This window comes from Pempheris klunzingeri, chromosome 1 (genome assembly GCF_042242105.1).
Source record: "Pempheris klunzingeri isolate RE-2024b chromosome 1, fPemKlu1.hap1, whole genome shotgun sequence".
Classification (NCBI taxonomy): Eukaryota; Metazoa; Chordata; class Actinopteri; order Acropomatiformes; family Pempheridae; genus Pempheris; species Pempheris klunzingeri.
Window position 1 is genome coordinate 11,023,709 of NC_092012.1, and position 19,567 is coordinate 11,043,275.

Below are 19,567 nucleotides of genomic sequence, written 5' to 3' on the forward strand. Positions count from 1 at the left end.
GGTAGAGATACAAGCCAGGTAACAGGCACAGGTCTGAAATCCAAGTGGCAAATACAAACTGACTGGTGGGATACAAAGGAGGCAGAAGCACAAACTATGATCTGACAAACAAAGGCGGACTGACTGGTACAAGTACTGTGGGATAATGAGTTAACCAGCAACAGATGTGTGGCACACCTGAGCAGGCTGGCAGCTGACTGGTTGAGAGACAATACAAGGGAAGTGGCAGTGGGTGTGGATGGAGCACTAGCAGGAACTGACTGGAGGACGAACAGAGGGGTGTGTGCAGGAAGGTGGGGATTCGGAGCAGGAAGCTCCAGCAGTGGCCATGACAATATTTTGGTTTAATAGCAGAGGAAGATGCAATTTCGCTACGTTGTTATCGATGAGTATGTATTAGAGGACTGCACTGGATTGGGATCAGGCAGTCTGGAATGCACACATTGCAGGAGAGGGCAGGAGTGGAAAGAGAATACATATAATACATAATTTAGAAAGGAAGATAAACTATCAAAAATAAAAACAATAAAATAAAGGTAGATCAAACAGGTAGATTAAGACAAAAAGAGAGGAACACCATGGTTTGAGACACAATATCCCCACTTGAAAGACACCTCAGAACCTTTGATGCATTACTCTTTCCCTCATCGTTGCTCGACAATTGTTATGAGGCAGTAATCTTCATTATTGTTTCAATATAAGAGCGACTGTAATGACAAAACACCAAAAACCAACCCGACCATTCAGCATATCTGCCTGCTAATTTCTCATCAAAAAATGCCAGAAGTGCATTCAGAATGTCCTCAATTCTTCTTTGGCCAAGGAGTACAAGTCAGCACAATAACTCTTCTCGAAAAGAATTTCTGTCCAAACAAACAACAGAGCAACATTTGTAACATCGGTGCTGCAGACAGATCAGCAATTGTAATTTTTTTTTCAGTTTATTTATTTGTTTTACAATTGTGTCCTTGTTGTCAAAGTCTGGGAAAAATATTTTCGGTTTGTTGGCCAAAAAACAGCCTTTTAATACTTCTGAGTCTGAGAGGTTTATCACTTTAGCCAAGATCCATCAACTTACTTTGTGGATGAGGTTTTGCTGCTCACAAAGTGAACCAGTAAGCTGAGTTCACTCCTTGGTTTCATTGTTCAAGTTTCATTGAAACTTGATTCTTTTTGGAGCCTGAAGTGATGTTCATTCAAGACCGCCTCTGATTGGTTTGTCGCGAAGTAGTCCCACCCCAAAGCATGCTACTGATTGAGAGCATAAACATTAGTGTTTACTGAGGTCATAAATCAAGTGAGGAGTAGGGTCATTTTTTCATAGACCTCTATACCAGTGGTTGTCAACTGGTCTGGTTTCGGGACCCACGATCACCCCTTAATGACAAGCCGCGACCCGCATCGAGGAAATTAAAACCAAAAAGTGCATCTTAGGGACACAAGGTTTCAAGAATGTTAATGTAACTGTAGCTGTGATCACCCTGCATCAGTGGATCCACACTGAACAGCCCTGTATTAATAATATTCAATCAGTAGCACTTAGTAAGCCATTGATCCTGGGGCTGTTACAACTCAACAGCCCCAGTTGACTCAACAATGTTTTCATGCACAAACATGAAATAAAAAAAATGCAACTGCTCATAAGTAGTTTGAAAAAGACTCAAATTATGTAGCTTTGACTGAGAATACTCGCTCACTGAATCTATGACAACCAACACTGCACTATGGGAAAAATTCAGTTTCTTCAGTAGCAGTTTTTATCCACAAACTCCAAATAAATTAAACAAAAAGGGCAATTCAAAAAGATTCAAGTATACAAAATTAACTTTTCTTCTGATTACCTGATTCTTCTACCTGATTCTGATTTATCATGCTGAAAAACATTGTGCTTTGAAGAAAATTAAACAGCACTCACTTCCACCTTTGGTGTAACTCCTCACTGCACAAAACGTTTTTGTCCTCCTTTGTCCTCAATGTAAGAAAATCCATATCTCATGTAGTCGGTGTCGTATTTGCGTTTCCACACGCTCAATTAGCATGAAAACAAACTTTGCGGGTCTTCTTCTATACTATGAAATGGCGGGTGTCAATTAGCATCAGAGGACATTATCGCCACCTACTGTTAAGGAGTGTGAACAGACGGCTGCATAAAAAATCCCCTTCAGAATAAAAGCACAGGATTTTTTTCTTAACATTTTGGTCCAGGCAAAGGCCTGGGAGCCACTGAGCCTGTGGAGCCTATTCGCTGCTTTTATACAGTCTATGATTATCCTACAATAACCCAATATTTTTTTTTATCTTTCCAACATCACTGTCGCCCTTGTGTTGCTCCTGAGGGTTGCCACAACTGGCAAAACTGCTGTGAGTTAGTGTATGTCTGTGCAGGTTTTGACAGTTTCATGTTTCAGAATCAGAATCAGAATTCCTTTAATAATCCCCAGGGGGAAATTGCTTTTTGTTACACACAGCTCCAAAAGAATAAGAATAAACTTCAAACACAAAAGTAAATCAGGTGAGTCCAGAGTCCAGGGTCCTCTCCTCTCTGGTGAAACAGTTCCCGTACTGGATGAAGTTCGGCAGTGCCTTTGCCATGGTGACATGGTTGAAGACAGAGGTAGCATGTGAACATATGAAAACTCCCGTGGCAGGCAACGTGGACGAAGACCAACAGCAAACAGTTGAATGTCCGGGCTGCAGATGCGCTTCTTGATAGTAATATGAGCAGGACTGCACCACCTGTTGTTCACCAGAACTTTCCGCTTACCGCTCCTGGTGCAGTCACTGTCGGCCCGAACAGTTTGGAAGCCACCAATGGAAACATTGTCGTCGGGAATGTCCTGATGCAGCCATGTCTCCAAAAAGCACACCAAACTACACTCCCGGTACTCCATCTGACTCCTGGCTAATGCTGTTAGGTCCTCCATCTTGTTTACCAGCAATCTCACGTTGCCCATAGTAACGATGGGGAGACAGGGTTTATATTTCTTTTCCTCCATGCGCCTCCGTTGTCTCCTTCTGGTTTCTCTCCTCCGCTGGTTCGTCTTTCCTCTGCAACCTCGGTATGTTTTCCTCCACAATTCTTCTGGAATTTGTGAAGATCTTGTGGTCAAGATGCCAGCAGGTTTCAGAGCGATCAGCTGATCACTCGTGTAGCAAAAACGGCTACCAACGGCGACCAACGGCCATATGTTTACTGCACCCGGCAGAGTTAAAGTAGTACTTTCACAGTAAAAAGATGACAAGAGCTCTCTCCACCAACATATTACCAGCAAAAAAAGTAAAACAAATTTGTAGCTCCTTTTTTTTTTGTAGTTTGTAGCTCCTAATACCATCTTGTGTATGAATAGTGTAGCTGTCTTTGAGTATGCTTATTAATTATGTGCACTGGCTGCGTTATCATATAATTATTAGCTGCCATACGATCCAGCAACTAAAGCTTGGCAAGCCGCGTGAGGCTCGCAAGCCAACGAGTAACACTGCTATAAGGCATACGGAAACAAAGCATGGCTATGGAGAAGATCACAACAAAATACAAATATACGTGAGCCAATGTGTGTCAAATATAACATTTACTTATATAAATTTTTAAAAGGTCCGTCATTACCTAAAAACTAAACCACCTCTGCCTTTTATGCTCCACCTCACATGCTCGTTGTGCAGATGCAGAAGCCACCAGGACCATTTAGGTTGCAGCTCTAGACTTGTTCACATCCTGGTGAGACAGATACTTAGCATCCTTCTCAGGGATGTCATTTCTCTTTCAATCTCAAACTCTCATCCCTGGAGAAAGGAGCTGATCATCTGGCATTGCAGTCCTCCCCCTACCTCATCTGTCCGTTTAGTTTTGACACTGGCTGGCTTTTCAGGTGGAATAGAGAGATTGGGTGTATTTTGTTCACGCTTACATGCTGTAGAGATGTTGTTTTATTTCTTGACAAAATCTGCCTTTTTCTACTATATAAAAACTGTAAAATTCTGTCATAGTTTCCTCTGATCTGAGGTTTTATTAGTAAGAGAATTCTATAAAAAAAAATAAGTTTGTTCAATTCTTTGAATGTCAACATCATCACCTTCATTGCTGCTTTAGACTCATTTAGAAATGCCGGCATTTTTAATCATTATTTTAGTGAAATAATGTGATAAAGTTACAATACAGTTGCACGCAAAATCATTCAACCCCCATTTCAAATTAGGTATATTGGCAAAATGTACAAACTCAGCTGTGCTCAGGCGATTTTTGAGAGCATCTAAATAAGTAGAGTTTCTGTCATTACTCAGCATAATATTGATGCATAATGATGATACATGCAAAAATAAACCATGGAGTATTTATGTGTTACCAAAATGATAATGGAACTAAGATTGAGCCTTGTGGCACACCACTAGTGAAATTAACAGTCGAAAAAAGCTATGTACAACAGGGTGGATTCACGTGTAAGACCTAATCGTGTGTGTGGAGAGAAATATATTAACATTTGTATGATTATGATACTATTACGATTGCTACTATTATGATATTATTACTATACTATTTTGATTCACATTTTCATGCTGTACGTGGGGGATCTTCATGCACTGCCCATAAGAGTAACTGTTCTGTCTCTCTCCACACACACACACACACACACACACACACACACACACACACAAACACAAACTGTTTGTCTGATTAACATTACCTGGCCACAGCACAGCTAGGGGCTAAGAGTTTCGTTCATTCATACTTGTCTGAGACCTACTGGACTGAACACTCCCTCAGTGGTCGACGGAGAAAGCCCTATATGATTAGAGCATGTGTATGCGCTCGAAGTCTATATATAAAGGTACCCTTTGTATTCAGTTATTTTTACATTTGAGAAATAATTGAAGCATTCCAAACAAATCAATCATATTCTTCATGTTTGATTTTATCAAGCACAGGAGTGTTTTTTTGTGGTTTAAACCTTGAACCATTCTGCGTGGAATTTTTTATGTTCTCTCCATTCTTGTGTGGGTTTTCTCTGGGTACAGGTTCGGTTAATTCGGTTAGTTGCCTGTAGATGTGAGCATGAATGGTTGTCTTTCTCTATGTGTATGCCCTGTGACTGACTGCCGACCAGTCCAGTGTGTACCCCGACACTCACCCAGTGTCAGGTGGGATTGGCTCCAGTCCCCCTGTGACCCTTAAGGTATAAACAGTACAGACAATGGATGGATGGATTTTCAGTAAATGAAGTAGTTTAACTGTAACATGGTCTATAATGTGTTGTTTATTTGTCATGTTAAATTTCGCTGATCAGTGTGTCTCTGTATGACTTTGTGTATGACACAATAGCAATGTTGTAGATGTCGTACTCATTCGGATACATTTATTTTCTGAGGCCAACTGGTGCTGTAAAGTAGGAGTACAGTGCCAGTGTGTATTTTAACATCTTATTTGAATTAAGAAGCTATTGGAATAAGTTTTTGTCACATTAACATTCATTTGACAGTCAGACAGAAAAATCAGTCTACTAAGGTGAAAAGCCTTGACCGTACAAACCATGGCAGCAGTAGTTTAGCTGTTGAAAGCATGCACCACCAGTCCCTAAAATAAACTGGCATGGGCTACATAAGCATCTTATCAGAATTCAAGAAGTTGAGCTAAGCCATTGAGGAACATGGTCTATTTTTTTCACGTTAACATCACAGAGGCTTGCTTTGCCTCTCTCAGAGAAAGCCAAAGTTCAGACTCCCGTAGCTCTGCATATGTGCATGAACAATCTACAGTAGATGAAGAAAAAGAGGAGAAAGCGATCTTCAATCTAAGGCCTTTCCTGAGGGCAGCAAAAATCTGGAATGATCAAGTCTTGCAGAGATCATCCCCAGGCTTTTTAACATTAACTTGGACTTGTAATGAAAATGCTGCTCACTATTATGAGAAAGATATGCAGAGAGTGATTAATGCAAAATTCATTTTTTCAGAATCTCATGCTGCTTGAGAAAAGCAGGACTCGTCCAACTTTTTTAGTGGATACTTTTAGTAAAAGTTTCAGGGTATACACAAAAAAACTTCATGAGCATCAATTGGACTTCACTTGTTTATTTTGCTTGAAGATCTTCTTTAGATGTTTGGACAAAGAACCAAGAGCTTGTTGACCTTCAGAAAATTCTATAATTATTAACACCCAGTTTTGATGGAAGCCTCTTGGATTCTGAGCTAACATTGCCACTGATTATATGTTTTATGATCTTACAGGGGCTCATTACTGAGTTGATAATCCAGTTTATCTCCCACTGATTACCTCAAATTTACATACCCTTACAGCTGCTAAATGTTTAACCTAATTTATTTGTTCTTCCTTGACCAGAGATATTTTCAGACTCTCAGAGGCTCATTTCTACTGCCCTTCTCTCTCCCACTGTGACTAAAAAACCAGGTTTCAGTACATTTTAACACAGATTTCAGCCCAGACATGTTTAATGATCTTATTTCACCATAATCTTGTTTGGTAAAATCCATAACACTCGCTGAGATTACATGTCATTTAACCGGTAAGATTAACCACAGGTTAGTCTGTCTATTAACAGTTTCCATTTTTCATAAGCACTTGTCTGTGCCGGCAGGATGTGTTGTTTGAAAATTAGAAAGTACAATTCTAACAATCTTTTGCATTTTAGGTTAAAGGTCCCTTATTATGCAAAATGCACTTTTTAATGTTTTTTAACATAAATATTTATCCTCAGTGTGCCTACACACCGTCAAACTATGAATAAAAACTGTACTGTACTGTACTGCTGGTAACACAATGATCTCTAAACAAGAGCGAAGCAGCGACATCTGCTATGGAAAAAAGAATGAAAAAAGAATTTTTTTAACATTAGACTATGTAGCCCTGTTTTGGTAGGACCTCCATACACATTTATGAACTTTAAAATGAATAGAATATGGGACTCTTAACTATAATTTAGTATAGTAGTATAGTATATATAGTTAGGCTGTATGTACATTGGGCCAAGAACCCATAAGCTAATGCTTTAAGACTGTAAGGCATGTCTTGAAATCCCTTACCTTACCCTTTGTCTTACAAGGTGAGCAGTTGATACCTTGCACTCAAACACTGGATTTTAGAACTGCATTTCACACGCTGTTAAAGGAATTAGCCTTGGACTTGTGCACTAATCTAAGAAGACACCCTAACAAACCATAGCTAATGCTTTGAGTGTTTTGACCTTTGTTATAAACCAGTGAAATCCTATCACTGTTACCCATTATTAATTTAATCTCTCGATTTTCAGGTTACAAAGTGAAATAACTCCAAGTGTGATGCTCTTTTTTTAAACATTATAATTATAGGATATGGATTTCCACTGGCGGTCTCAGGTTCATCTAAACTTGTCAAATGTCAGTAAGGTGAAACTGGGCCCTGTCTTTTGGGAAAATTTCATTTGGACATTGAAAGATGGGCTCCACATTTCCACTTTCTATGGGCAAATTCTAATGTGATGAAGATGAATATGATCAAATTCAATTACACTTTGCGGTCATTACTTATGGCAGTCCCCATGATATATTTCCATGAGTACGGCTGTGGTGAACATGAAGTTCTGATAATGATGATTACTCCATCCATGTTACATTTTAACGATAATGTCAGACCAAAGGAAGACAGCATTGGTGAACTTGAAAAGAGTTGGCACACACAAATTAAAAAACTTTTGATGTCCACATCCTTTTGATGTCCACATCCAGAGCAATAAAAAAAAAAAAATGAAGCTAACTTGGAACCTAACTTTTTAATTTATTGGACACCCAAAAATCAACATTTCTAATTTAATTCATTAAGTATCAGTACATAGAGAGCAAAATTGAGCCACAATCATTACTTGAATAAACAAGATGCAGCATTAGAGCAGCTCAAGTATTTTGATCTTACATTCACAATTATACATTGACTTCAGTTAATGCATCCTTATTGCACGCTTCAACAGCTTATTACCATATCATATCAGCATATTCCACAGAAATGAATGCTTTCCATTCATCCACAGATATATTCCACTTCACATCCACATCATACTGATGTTCTAAAGATGGGCAATATGTGTAAAATTGTTTTGCTGATGTTTTAATGCCACTCAACATCTATCGTAGACTGTCCGCCGGCAAAAAACCTTAGACAGATTTAGGTGTTTGTGAAACAGCTCAAAACAACCCACAGTATATTTATGCTTAGTATTAAAGCAAGAAATACGGTGGGTGGATGGGTGAACAAAGCATGTTGGTTTAGTACAGAAAACCTGACACTCTTTTCATAAAAAATGCACATGGAAACATGTTCATTTGGAAGAGGATTCCAAAAAATGTTTAACTTTTGATCCTTTTTTGAATCTGAACTTGCTATAACCTTATGACAACAATTCTGCATTATTCAAGCATTACACCCCCACATGGCAAGCCTGTAACCAGCACTGTGCTTGCTTTCACTTGTTTGAACATAACAGCATCAGTGACAGTGCTGCTTGTTCATGTTGACAGAAAAATATTGAAGATTCATTAACGAGGTCATGGCTTTATAGTAACAACCTCTAAATCTATCGAGATATTTCTTAATCAAAGGAAAGCACATTAAATATGAAGTGAATCTGTGTTCAAGAAGTCAGGATGTGCTGGTAGCACTTGGCAATACGGTACACAAACTGTGAGTATTTGCTACGGAATGACTGAACGACCTTATAATTAATGGACTATGGTAGATAATAATGAGTTACAGTACTAGAGAACAGGCTGGGAGATAGTCATGAATTATTAAGTCATGATTAGTTCTTATATGTCTGTGAATCAGAATAACAGTTGCATTCTTTGAGTCATTCCTGATAGTAACTCCTCAGTATAAGGTATCATTTGACTCATGGGAGCATAAAAATAGTAACTAATAATTGAGTAATTAGTAATGACTGAGTCGTTACTCGTTTGTACAGCTCATTGGTGGGTTCAGAGTTAATCAGAAATGACTTGTGGAGAAAGTGGTTGTTATTGTGTGATCCACAGATACTTCCAAACTACCCATCCATCGACACATAGAATCACACTCACACTTACAGGCAATTTAGATTCACTAATTAACCTAATCTGAATGTCTTTGGACTTTGAGACTGTGGGTATAGCGTTAAACAAGTGTTTGATATGTAAAGATTCAGAGAGAGAGAGAGAGATTTTATTATGAACAATGGAACATCACCATACCAAAATATCGTCATGCGTGTTTCGTTTTGCTGTCCTGCCATTCCGTCAAACAGTTTTTTTCTATGTTTGTCTTTCCTGTGTTGTCCAGAAGGCGTTGTACGTCTGCCTGAATCCATGTGCATAATTCAGGTTTGGTCAGACGGCTCTGACCTTGATGTTAAAAGCCAAATACAACTGAAGCGTGTGAGGTTAGTCCTCTCTGTGTGTGTGTCCATGTGTTTCTTGGAACGCAGGCGGTCATTAAATAATCATCTTGTGTCTGACTTTGTTTAAATCAGATATGGAAGGCTTTTTTGTCCTTCATGACATTTTGATCTCTGCTTTGTCATTAAGTGCGGGGATGTGATGAAATTTACATAGCCCTAATTCTTCAGCCTGCTGACAACATATTTTTTCAGTGACAGCCATCTTTAATATTTAGAAGAGTACTTTCCAATGCCCTTCAACTGTGCCTGCAGTATTAATGTATCCTTAATGGGAGAGGTTCCATAAATGAGCCTCAAATGGAGCCAGACATTTTAATGCTTGCTAGAATGGCTGTTATTTCCACACTTAGCCATGATAGTCTTTATTGCATATTTAATAAAGTGTAGGCTCGTATTAATTGTTTAGCAGCCAAGGACTTCATTAAGTGGTTGCGATGTTCTGGATGGGTTTTCCCAGTCTTCAGCAGTCCCTTTGTCCCTTCTCATCTATTCTAGTTAAAAGCAGCACAACAGTGAGTAAATTAATGTATTTTTATAGCTTCTTTTTCATTCAGTCATGCTAGAGGGATGCCTTTGTGTGAGTAGTGCGGGGATACACAAGGAAAGTTATTACTTGTTAATAACCTTCATTTTTAATTAATAAAACCATTTTTTGTTTTCATGGAAATTTAAAAGTAAGGTAAGTAAGACATGCAGTGAAATGAAATGCTTGCTGCCACAACTCTCAAAGTAAAAAGAAAGTATACAGCACTAAACAAAAACTTGAATACATCAAAAAGGAGAAATAAAATTAAAATTGAAAACTAAAATTGGGAAACTTTTTTAACACAGGTCTGCCTCCACAAAAGCATTAGATATGAATTCTTATGTCTCTGCGCAAACAAATAACTGTTTCTTAATTTATGTAAAATTGCAACTGATTTTTTGCCACTTTGGGGCAGCATAAACAAATTCATCACATATTATCACATTATAAAGTTGATATTGGAACATTATTGTATACAGTTGCAAATCTAAGCATTCAGTAGATATAGACCAATGTTAGCATTCATGTGGAGTGGTGATGCTGGCCAATAAATAAATATATAATTTAATAAAGTCCAATATATATAAGTCCAATATTCACTGCTCTCTAGGTTTTGGTCTGTAGCCATCCCTGAGGGAAATATCTGGTTCTTTAACTACCAAATACTTCCCTCTGTTCACCAGCTAGTCAATAACACACACGCTGTGTGTTACCGGGCAGGTAGCGTACAGCAGGTTTTTACAGTTCAATATCATTGGCATGAGAGCAGCAACACTAAGAAAAACAGAAAACATGCAGGCTGGAAAACCAAAACAACAACTTTAAAAAAACTTTTACAGCTAAGGGGAACTACAGAGTGGGATGATAATTCACTGTGGGTTTGACACTATGAGAGACCTCTTTCACACTACACATAGTCATTTGATCCATCCATCCATCTATTATCTGTACTGCTTATCCTTAGTGAGTCATGGGGGGCTGGAGCCAATCCCAGCAAGAGGCAGGGTACTTGGTGAGGACACACAGAAACAGACAACCATTCACGCTCACACTCACCTCAGGGCAGTTTAGAGTCCCCAGTTACCCTCCATGTATTTGGACTGTAAGAGCTGTGGGAGGAGGATGGAGTACCTTAGCAAGCACAGGGAGAAATGTAAACTCCTGCTGCCAGCAGGTTTGAGCCCGGAACCTTTTTGCTTTGGGGCGATAGTGCTAAACCCCGCACCACGGAATTATTTAATTCATTGTTATTACAGAATTATTGATCAGAAACACTGTGAAAAATCACAATGATCAGAAATTGGAGATCAGTTATGTTAATTTACACTTGTTTCAGCATAAAGAACATGGTGATAAGGCATCCAAGTGCTCAAAAGTGGACAACTTGCTTTCTGTCTTAAAAACCATTGTATCTACCCTTACTATATCTCCAACCACTGGAAAGCAATAACCACTTATCTTTATAATTGTTGCATTTAAATATGATGATTTAAACTGACAATTGATGACAATCAGTGTGTCTTTGATCCTGCTCTTTGAATTCCTGCAGCTGGGGAAATTAATTCCAGTCAATTGACATTTCTGTAAAGCTCTCCGTCTCTTTGTTTTCTTGTGGTGCCGTTGTTATTTCCCCAAGAGACGGCATAAATAACATGCTATTCAACTCTAGTACAGTACATTGCTACAGTAAACAATAGTTTTATCTGGTCTGAAATTAAATTAAACTGTTTCTATTCCCAGTCCACAGAAATTGATGCAATAAAAGATTAGCGTCACATCATTAGAATCTAGTATAAACATAAGATTACAATTAATAGCACTTCCATGATTATAAACCTGAAAGATTTTGTGATTAAATGGGATTTTAATTCAATTATTGACTGTTTTAATGATAAAATATTTACTTTCAACATGTGCAGCATACTGCGGGTCTATTTTATCAGCAAATCAAAAAGAAAGATTCCAGACACCAAAATTGGTGAGAACTGCTTGTCCCGACTGGTATCATTATTGGACCTACAAAATGAAAAGACCTTTTTGCCTCTAAAGGTCAAGCTCACATAAGAGGGGGTGCCATAATTTTAGGACTAATTAGGAGTTAACTGGAAAGAGTTTTGAATCACAGTCCTCACCTTTTGAACTTAGTTCAAAGACGTCAGAGTGCTTAGCACTGTGGTTTGACAGCTTCACACTCGTAAGGACAGGCTGGTCTTTGTCCCCTTTCACCATTTAATTCCCTGAATGGACTCAAGCTAATTGGAGATCATTATCATGATGGTATGATATATTAGAATGATGTCGTCCCTCTTAAAGTCCTATTGAGGCATTAGGAGAAAGGGGAAAAGGAATGTCTTTAGCAGCTGCTGACATACAAATACAATGTATTTTACTTTTATTCTTCCACAGTTCTGCCAGTTAAACAGTGACTGGTGAGAGTATATAGCTATTGCTGCAAATTCAATACACCTAAACTGCAATGCTGAAGTTGTTGGTTTAAAATGATTTGCATCACAATATAGCTTTATGACCCAAATGAAAGTTGTCATGACACTCTCATAAGTACAATGGGTGGTTTCAGTGTGGTCAAAGCCAAACTATGTCTTCCTGTGGGTGCACTAAATCCAAAGTTGATAAACACTTGAGTTAGCACCCTTGTGATTCAGCACACAGTCTAATGTACTAAGTTTGATAAGTGAAGGGCAAAACCAGCCTCATGCATTTTCATCAGCAGCCCCTGGACAAGGCTCAGACACACATTTCAATACCTCAGAGAGCCCTTACACAACAGATAGGCAGACTGTAGCTGTAATGTACATCCCTGAACAGCCATTATTGGAAAGAGGTTGTGAGGATGTCGTATTGAGGAGACAGTTAAAACGGTTTAATGAGAACTTGGATACTTGCTTAAAAAATTTACGATAAAGGATAAACTGAGAGTGTCCGTCGATAGACAAGCCTCAGCGAAGACTAAATAGAACACCTAAATTTGGATTAAGGAGCAGATACACCACTGACTGTGGCTGTTGTGTCTTCGTACTGCACATTTACAATACAGTGCTTCTCCAGAGCTTCGTAATAGAGGTCAATATCTTGACTTTTTCCCTATGTAAGGCTTCTCTGAACCCTCCAACGCATTGTCTATCTCAGCAACCTTTCCCTGACAGCAGAGAATGCCAGCTATAAATACTGCTGGCCAAGAACATGACTATATATCCCGGATCAAATATACAAATGCGTTTTATGGAAGTCAGCAACCAGCCACCCATAACTGAAGTTGAGTGAGTATAACGTTTGCATGAAGGTTGTTTCAAGGAAACTTGTTAAGCTCAGAAAATATATGCCAAATCGTTTGCCTCCCATTTCCTTTCTGTTTCTTTCTCATCACTCTCAGAATTGTTTGAAACAGTGTGGTTCACATCTGAGCAAGTAAAACTTGTATTCAAAAGAAATCATGTTGTGAATACAACTGTAAACAATGAGCATTTTTATGGCAAGGTGCCTCGTGCCATAAAAAACATTTTCAGCAATCCATTTCGATTTGTTGTGTGCACCAAAACAAGTGAAAAGTTCCAATCTATCCACAAATGGAAGTTTACATATGATACGGTCTGAAAAGTCAGTCATTCTGAATATCTCTTACTAATGCTAAGGGTTTTTCAGCATCTAATTTAACAAACCCTGTTAATGGGTGATCTCTCTTCCTGCCACTTGTTTGCCAGACAAAAATGAAGAATAACTCATAGGTCAAGATAATGGAAACACTTACATCTACATTAACTTTGAAAAACATGTTTACTAGTTTACTGGCAGATGGTCCTCTCCTCACCTAGACTGAGCAATTCACCTTTTTCTGGCACAGAAAAACTGTACAGTCATCAAATATGACCCCTCTAAGACCTTGGCTGTTTCTTCATTTCATGTCGGTGTGTGGCATAAAGTGAAGACGGAAAAAGGAACACTCAGTGAGTGCAATTCCAACACTGAGCATGTGTTACTCTCAGGAAAATGTCTGAATTGTTACCTATTGAATTGTGGTTTTCTAGAACACTGGCATTGGTTTTCCCACGGTGGCTCAGCAATGTTATTTGAAACTCACCCTTTTTCTCACAAATAAGGGCTACCACACCTTTTTCGCAAATCAGAGGGCAACATTTTTTACATTCACACAATACTGAAAAGACATATCAACTATGAGAGACCAACAATAGCAAAGTTTTCACCTGATGAGCCAAACAAAGGTCACTTACTGTAGTTGAATCCACTGTCCACTTCATACGCTGTGATGTTTGTTTACCCAGGGTTATACCTTTAATGTGGTAAAATATGAATGACAATCCATAGTTTGTACTCCGCTGTCTGCAACTGCAGTTGCCAGTATGTGTGGGACAAGCACATTTTTTACACTACACTTTTCATTTGAAAATGATATATTAATGTTGATGGTTTGCAAGCAGGGGTTTTAAGTGGCCATTGATTGCTTTGCACTTATCACCATTACCTGTGAAAACTGTAAATGCAGCAATGTGTCTCCATTAACTTTAATATATCTATGAAACAATGGGAGCACATACAATTGGTAGGTAAGGCAAAACAACAATAGAACACGCAGGAGTATGACAGTTCCTGACTGCGGTACACACAATGGTGTACAGAGATAAAGTAGAATTATTATTACATCATTTATTTTAAAACATGGTCAACTGGTTTAACACAATGATACATCTTTAACTCATCATTAATGAACTTGAAATCTTCAAGTTGAGTCTTCATGAAACTGAGGGAATAAAAAGTCAATCTCTTTTCAATTTAATTCAGTTGTATTTCCTAAACAGTTTCAGGTCATATTTTAAACGGCGTGTATTTGAAATATGGTGTACATGCACACATGTATCGTATCCATTGTCTATAACACTTATCCTTAAGCGTCATGCGAGGGGCTGGAGCAAATCCCAGCTGACATTGTGCGAGAGGCTCACACTCACAGGCAATTTAGAGTCACCAATTAACCTGCATATCTTTGGACTATGAGAGGAAGCGGGAGATTCAAGAGATAACCCACGCAAGGACGGGGAGGACATGCAAACTCCACACAGAAAGGTTCAAGGTTCAAACCACAAACCTGCAGTGGATTTGAACCCAGAACCTTCTTGCTGTGAGGCACACCACCATGCTGCCCACATGTGTCCTAGTTGCTGTTGCTGATGTGGGATGTGATGTTTACATGAAGGTAAGCTGGGTTTTTATATGTACATGCTTATGTTACCTGACTGCTGACTCAGGAGTTGAATATGAGGATAGACAATTTTATTAATTCCAGTGGAAAATTGTGATGTTACAGCTTTTAAGGCACATAAATCATTAAACAAATGAGATAAGTACACTCAAGGAGGACACAATATCATTTTGACTAAAAAAATGAACCATACTCTACCATGCCTTCAATATTAGCAGTGCAAATAAAATTGTAATACACTGTACGTGCAAATCAAGTAGGTACTGTACATTAAAGTACTGAATTGGGTTTACATAAATCACCACCAGCAGCTGAGGATAAATCTTCTCTTGTTGATGGCTGCCTGGATACAGCATCCTGGGTCATATTACTATTAAAAAGAAGAATGAGAAAACAAAGGATAATTAATGTATCATCCTCTTTACAGGCACATATCAACATGTAACATCATAATGGTCGTTTTTTGGCCTTAACATTACTCAAGTGGACTATTTACCTTTGTAGATCACAGACATTGATCCAACATTTACAGACCAAACTGTTCTGGCCTCTTTTAACTCAAGTAGCATATTTGGTTTCCTAGACCCAGGATAAGGCCTTACCTGAGTTTCTGTAATCAGGCCCAGGGGGTCCATTTTAAAATCCAATATAGGTCATTTGTGTGATTCATGTGATTTGTGGGGGAGAGGGGGTTATCCTGCAAAAACATTCATTGGGAATGAAATGAGAACTAACTACACTTTCTGAATTTTCAAAAAACACAGAAGCACCTAGAAAAACATAGTGGCAACTGACAGTGGGAATAGGAGAAGTACAGATTTGCCCTTAAGTCGTTTCCTATCCACTGGGGTAGTGGTATAAACCGCTTCAGTGATAGCTCCATCCCACTGCCACGAGCTGGGACAGTTATGGTCCCCCTATGTTTTGTGGTGTGTGTGTGTGTCTGTGTCTGTGTCTGTGTGTGTGTGTGTGTGTGTGTGTGTCTGTGTTTTGGAACATGATACTAAGGATACTAGGTCCTATCACACCCCTCCTCTTTCCCTCTCACTCTCTGGCTTTATTGGCATAAAAGTCAATGTTGGCAAAACATCAAAAATACAATTAAAAGCAAAACACAATTTGTCCAATAATTTGGATAATATACAATAATATGAGCATCATTGTGACAATAAAATGTACTAGTTAATTATATTTACATTATATACAGCAAATTCTATCTATATCCTCTAAGTAATTAATAATCTCTCTCTTTCTCTTCTCTCTCTCTCTCTTGAATTGAATTCAAAGGGCATGAAAGTTTCAATAACAATGTTGCCAACATCTTTGTCACCTTTTTCATCCCTGACGAGTTTGCACCCCTGAGGATTCATCACCTAGCACATACATGTGAAAATCCCCAAACTAAATCCAAAGCCGATACTGGTTGCCCACATATTTATTATTAGCAATTGTTCTATAGTTTCAACCACAAACTCAGCAGACTATCAGTGGGTGTACAAGATCTGGCAGCAAATTACATTTTGATGCAGGGATTGTGCCCATGTGCTGGACACACATACTGACACAGACCCACTCACACAAAGCGCATGTTACACTCTGCAGAGCAACACTGACAGAGAGCCTGTTTGTTTCCCATCTGTCTCTCCCTTTCAGTCTACTGAACTGCTCTCTGTCTTTTCTGCTGGTGGAATTTCACTCAGTCTTAATTGATTTGTAACTGCGCCTTTGCCATTTTGATCACCCTGGCACAAAAACACAAATATGTGTTGATGCAACACAACTTTTTTCTTGTAATATTTGGACAAGTATGTATTAAAACATTTGGAAGCTTTTGCAACAACCCAAATCTTCCAGATTTTTTCAGCCATGACTGCCCCATGTTTTAACATTTTGTTGGTATCAGAGTTAAATAGTATTTTAACTGGAGATGTGTAAACAAGAAAGAGAGAAATACATCAGTGATGTCACTTCCAATAAGATATGAGATTTGCTGAATTCATTCAATAGCATATGCTTCTCATTAAAGCCATAATTCTGTGTTTTTGCTAAAAGATACACAATGAAGCTAAGTTATGTTGCGGTCACTGTGGAGACAATATTAGAAAGATTCTTCAGTTAGCCAGTTCATATTAGCATTTCTCATTCAAACAAATGGACAGCACAAGCTAGTTGTTTGCTCGTATGCTAGCAGTGTTAGAGCAGATTAACAATTCAAGCCGTGCAGCTAGAGGATAAGAGTAGAAACATATTTTATTCCAGAGTTACAAATCCCTTGTATAGGAGAATAACATTTAAATTTAAAATGTCAAGCTTTCCCTTTTAGGCCCCGCTTCTATTGCATGAATTGATTGTTATTGATCATGACTGATGTTCATTGTTCAGCTCACAAATGTGATTTCCATCTTCTGTTTAACATTTGGGAGAGAGACGTGACGAAAATGCGAAACATTTCCTGTTGTTTATTTCCTTGCTTTAGATGAGCAGTGATGGGATTTTAAGCAACCTCTGAAACTGTTGTGTTCTATAAACCATCAGTGCTGTATGCCCCAGCAACTGTACATTAGTCACCAAGCTGTTACCCCAGTCGAAGCCAATTACACCTAATTTTGGAAAACCTCCACACGCACAGATCTAATGTTATAGGCTGCTGTCTGAGGGAGGATGAATTTCAGTTGCATCTGGGGGTTAGTGTGCACCAGCCCACGAAAAGGTCAGTATGCAGCTAATTTACTGGTGTGTAACTAATTTACAGTACTAATTTCTGGTCTCATCAGATGTTCATTCTGAGGTGATAGATGAAATAAATAGCTGAACCTCACCGATAATGTTATAGCACCGCTAATATGCTCAGTAAATCAAAGGGTTGCCTGTGAAGGACTATTAAGTACATAATTCAGAGCTTGCACTTTCTATGTGTTCATCCACTGTGGATATCAGTGTGAGAATCATACATGTCCACATAAGTGTAGTTAATGTGGGTAATATGTCACTATAAAACAAGGCAGACACAGAGGATTGCTGGATGACTTGTCAGACTACTGTGATGAAGAAGATTATGGCACGCCCACAGATTGATGTTGTTAATATCTATAGGAGGTCGACACAATAGTGCAAACACTAAATTCCTTATAACTGAGACCTGATCCAGGATCCAAGTCAGGCTGATGCAGGTGCTACTCTATTGCTGCCAGTCTCTGGTCTGTGTGTCTATATGTCTAATACTGGAATAGATCCAAGGACATTCATTATCAGATCTGTGGTGTGTCATAATCATCAAAGGTGAAAAAAGTGTTTATTGATGCATAACAGAGAGGCGAATGGTGAAGTTGAGAAAAGATGACATGTATGGCTGCTCTTTTCAAGCCACAGTCACTTGGTGGATTGGGTTGAATTACCCATGGGTCTTTTCAGATTGGACCTGACTTCCCACCGGTTTCTTTCAGATCAGCTCGCTTTTTTGTGAGTTAATTCACGCAAGTCAAGATGGATAGGTTATCCACAGGTCTGCTCAGGAACTGGTCCAAAATGTTAGACTTCTAACAATAAGATAGTGCTTAAGTTATCTGGAGGGAAATTGGTTTGCAGCAGTTGCAATGCAAAGGCGGAAAAGAATGCAAATATGAACAGAATAAACAACATCAAAATAAATTAAAATCAGTACGAGTAAAAACCACTAGACCTCTAATAGACCTCTTATACACAAGCACATGTAATGCAACGCAATACTGTAACAATGAATACTGTTTCAGTGAGGATGACAATGTTTCCTGTTTGTCAAAATGTACCACAGAAATATTATTTCAAGTGCACAGTGATGATAAACACTAGTGTCATCTCACTGAAATTAATTATATTGAAATGTAGATTTGTTCCCCAATTCCCTTCTTTGTGCAGCAATGAGACATGTTTCCATAAAAGTAAAACCAGGGAGTGTTTTGTTCTCTGTGTCTGTGGGTTAAATCTGTCAAAACAAAAAGAGAAGGGTCTCGCCACAACTATACCCTCCCAAGAGTGTTTCATTGATATTAAGCATATATTTACATATGGTACGCTTGGAGATCAAAACCATAATGTTTCATTATTCAGTCACATTTCATTATTTAAAACATTGATGTTTTTAACCTTACAGGAGATGTTGCTTACTGGTGCTCCCATCATGAAGTCTACTTCACCTATGCTATTTAAGTAAAGCAGAACAAATTTGAATAAAAGCCAAGGAACAGGGTACATGTCTTAACCTCAGTACTGCAGGTTTGTTCTGCTTGTCCACAAGACATATCTCTCTGCCTTTTCACAAAAATAACCTGTGTTGTTAGAGTAACTGCTAATTTTAATGATAGCCTTGTTCTGACACTTAGTTGAATATGGTTTGTTTTTAGTATGACTTTAAGAGTCTT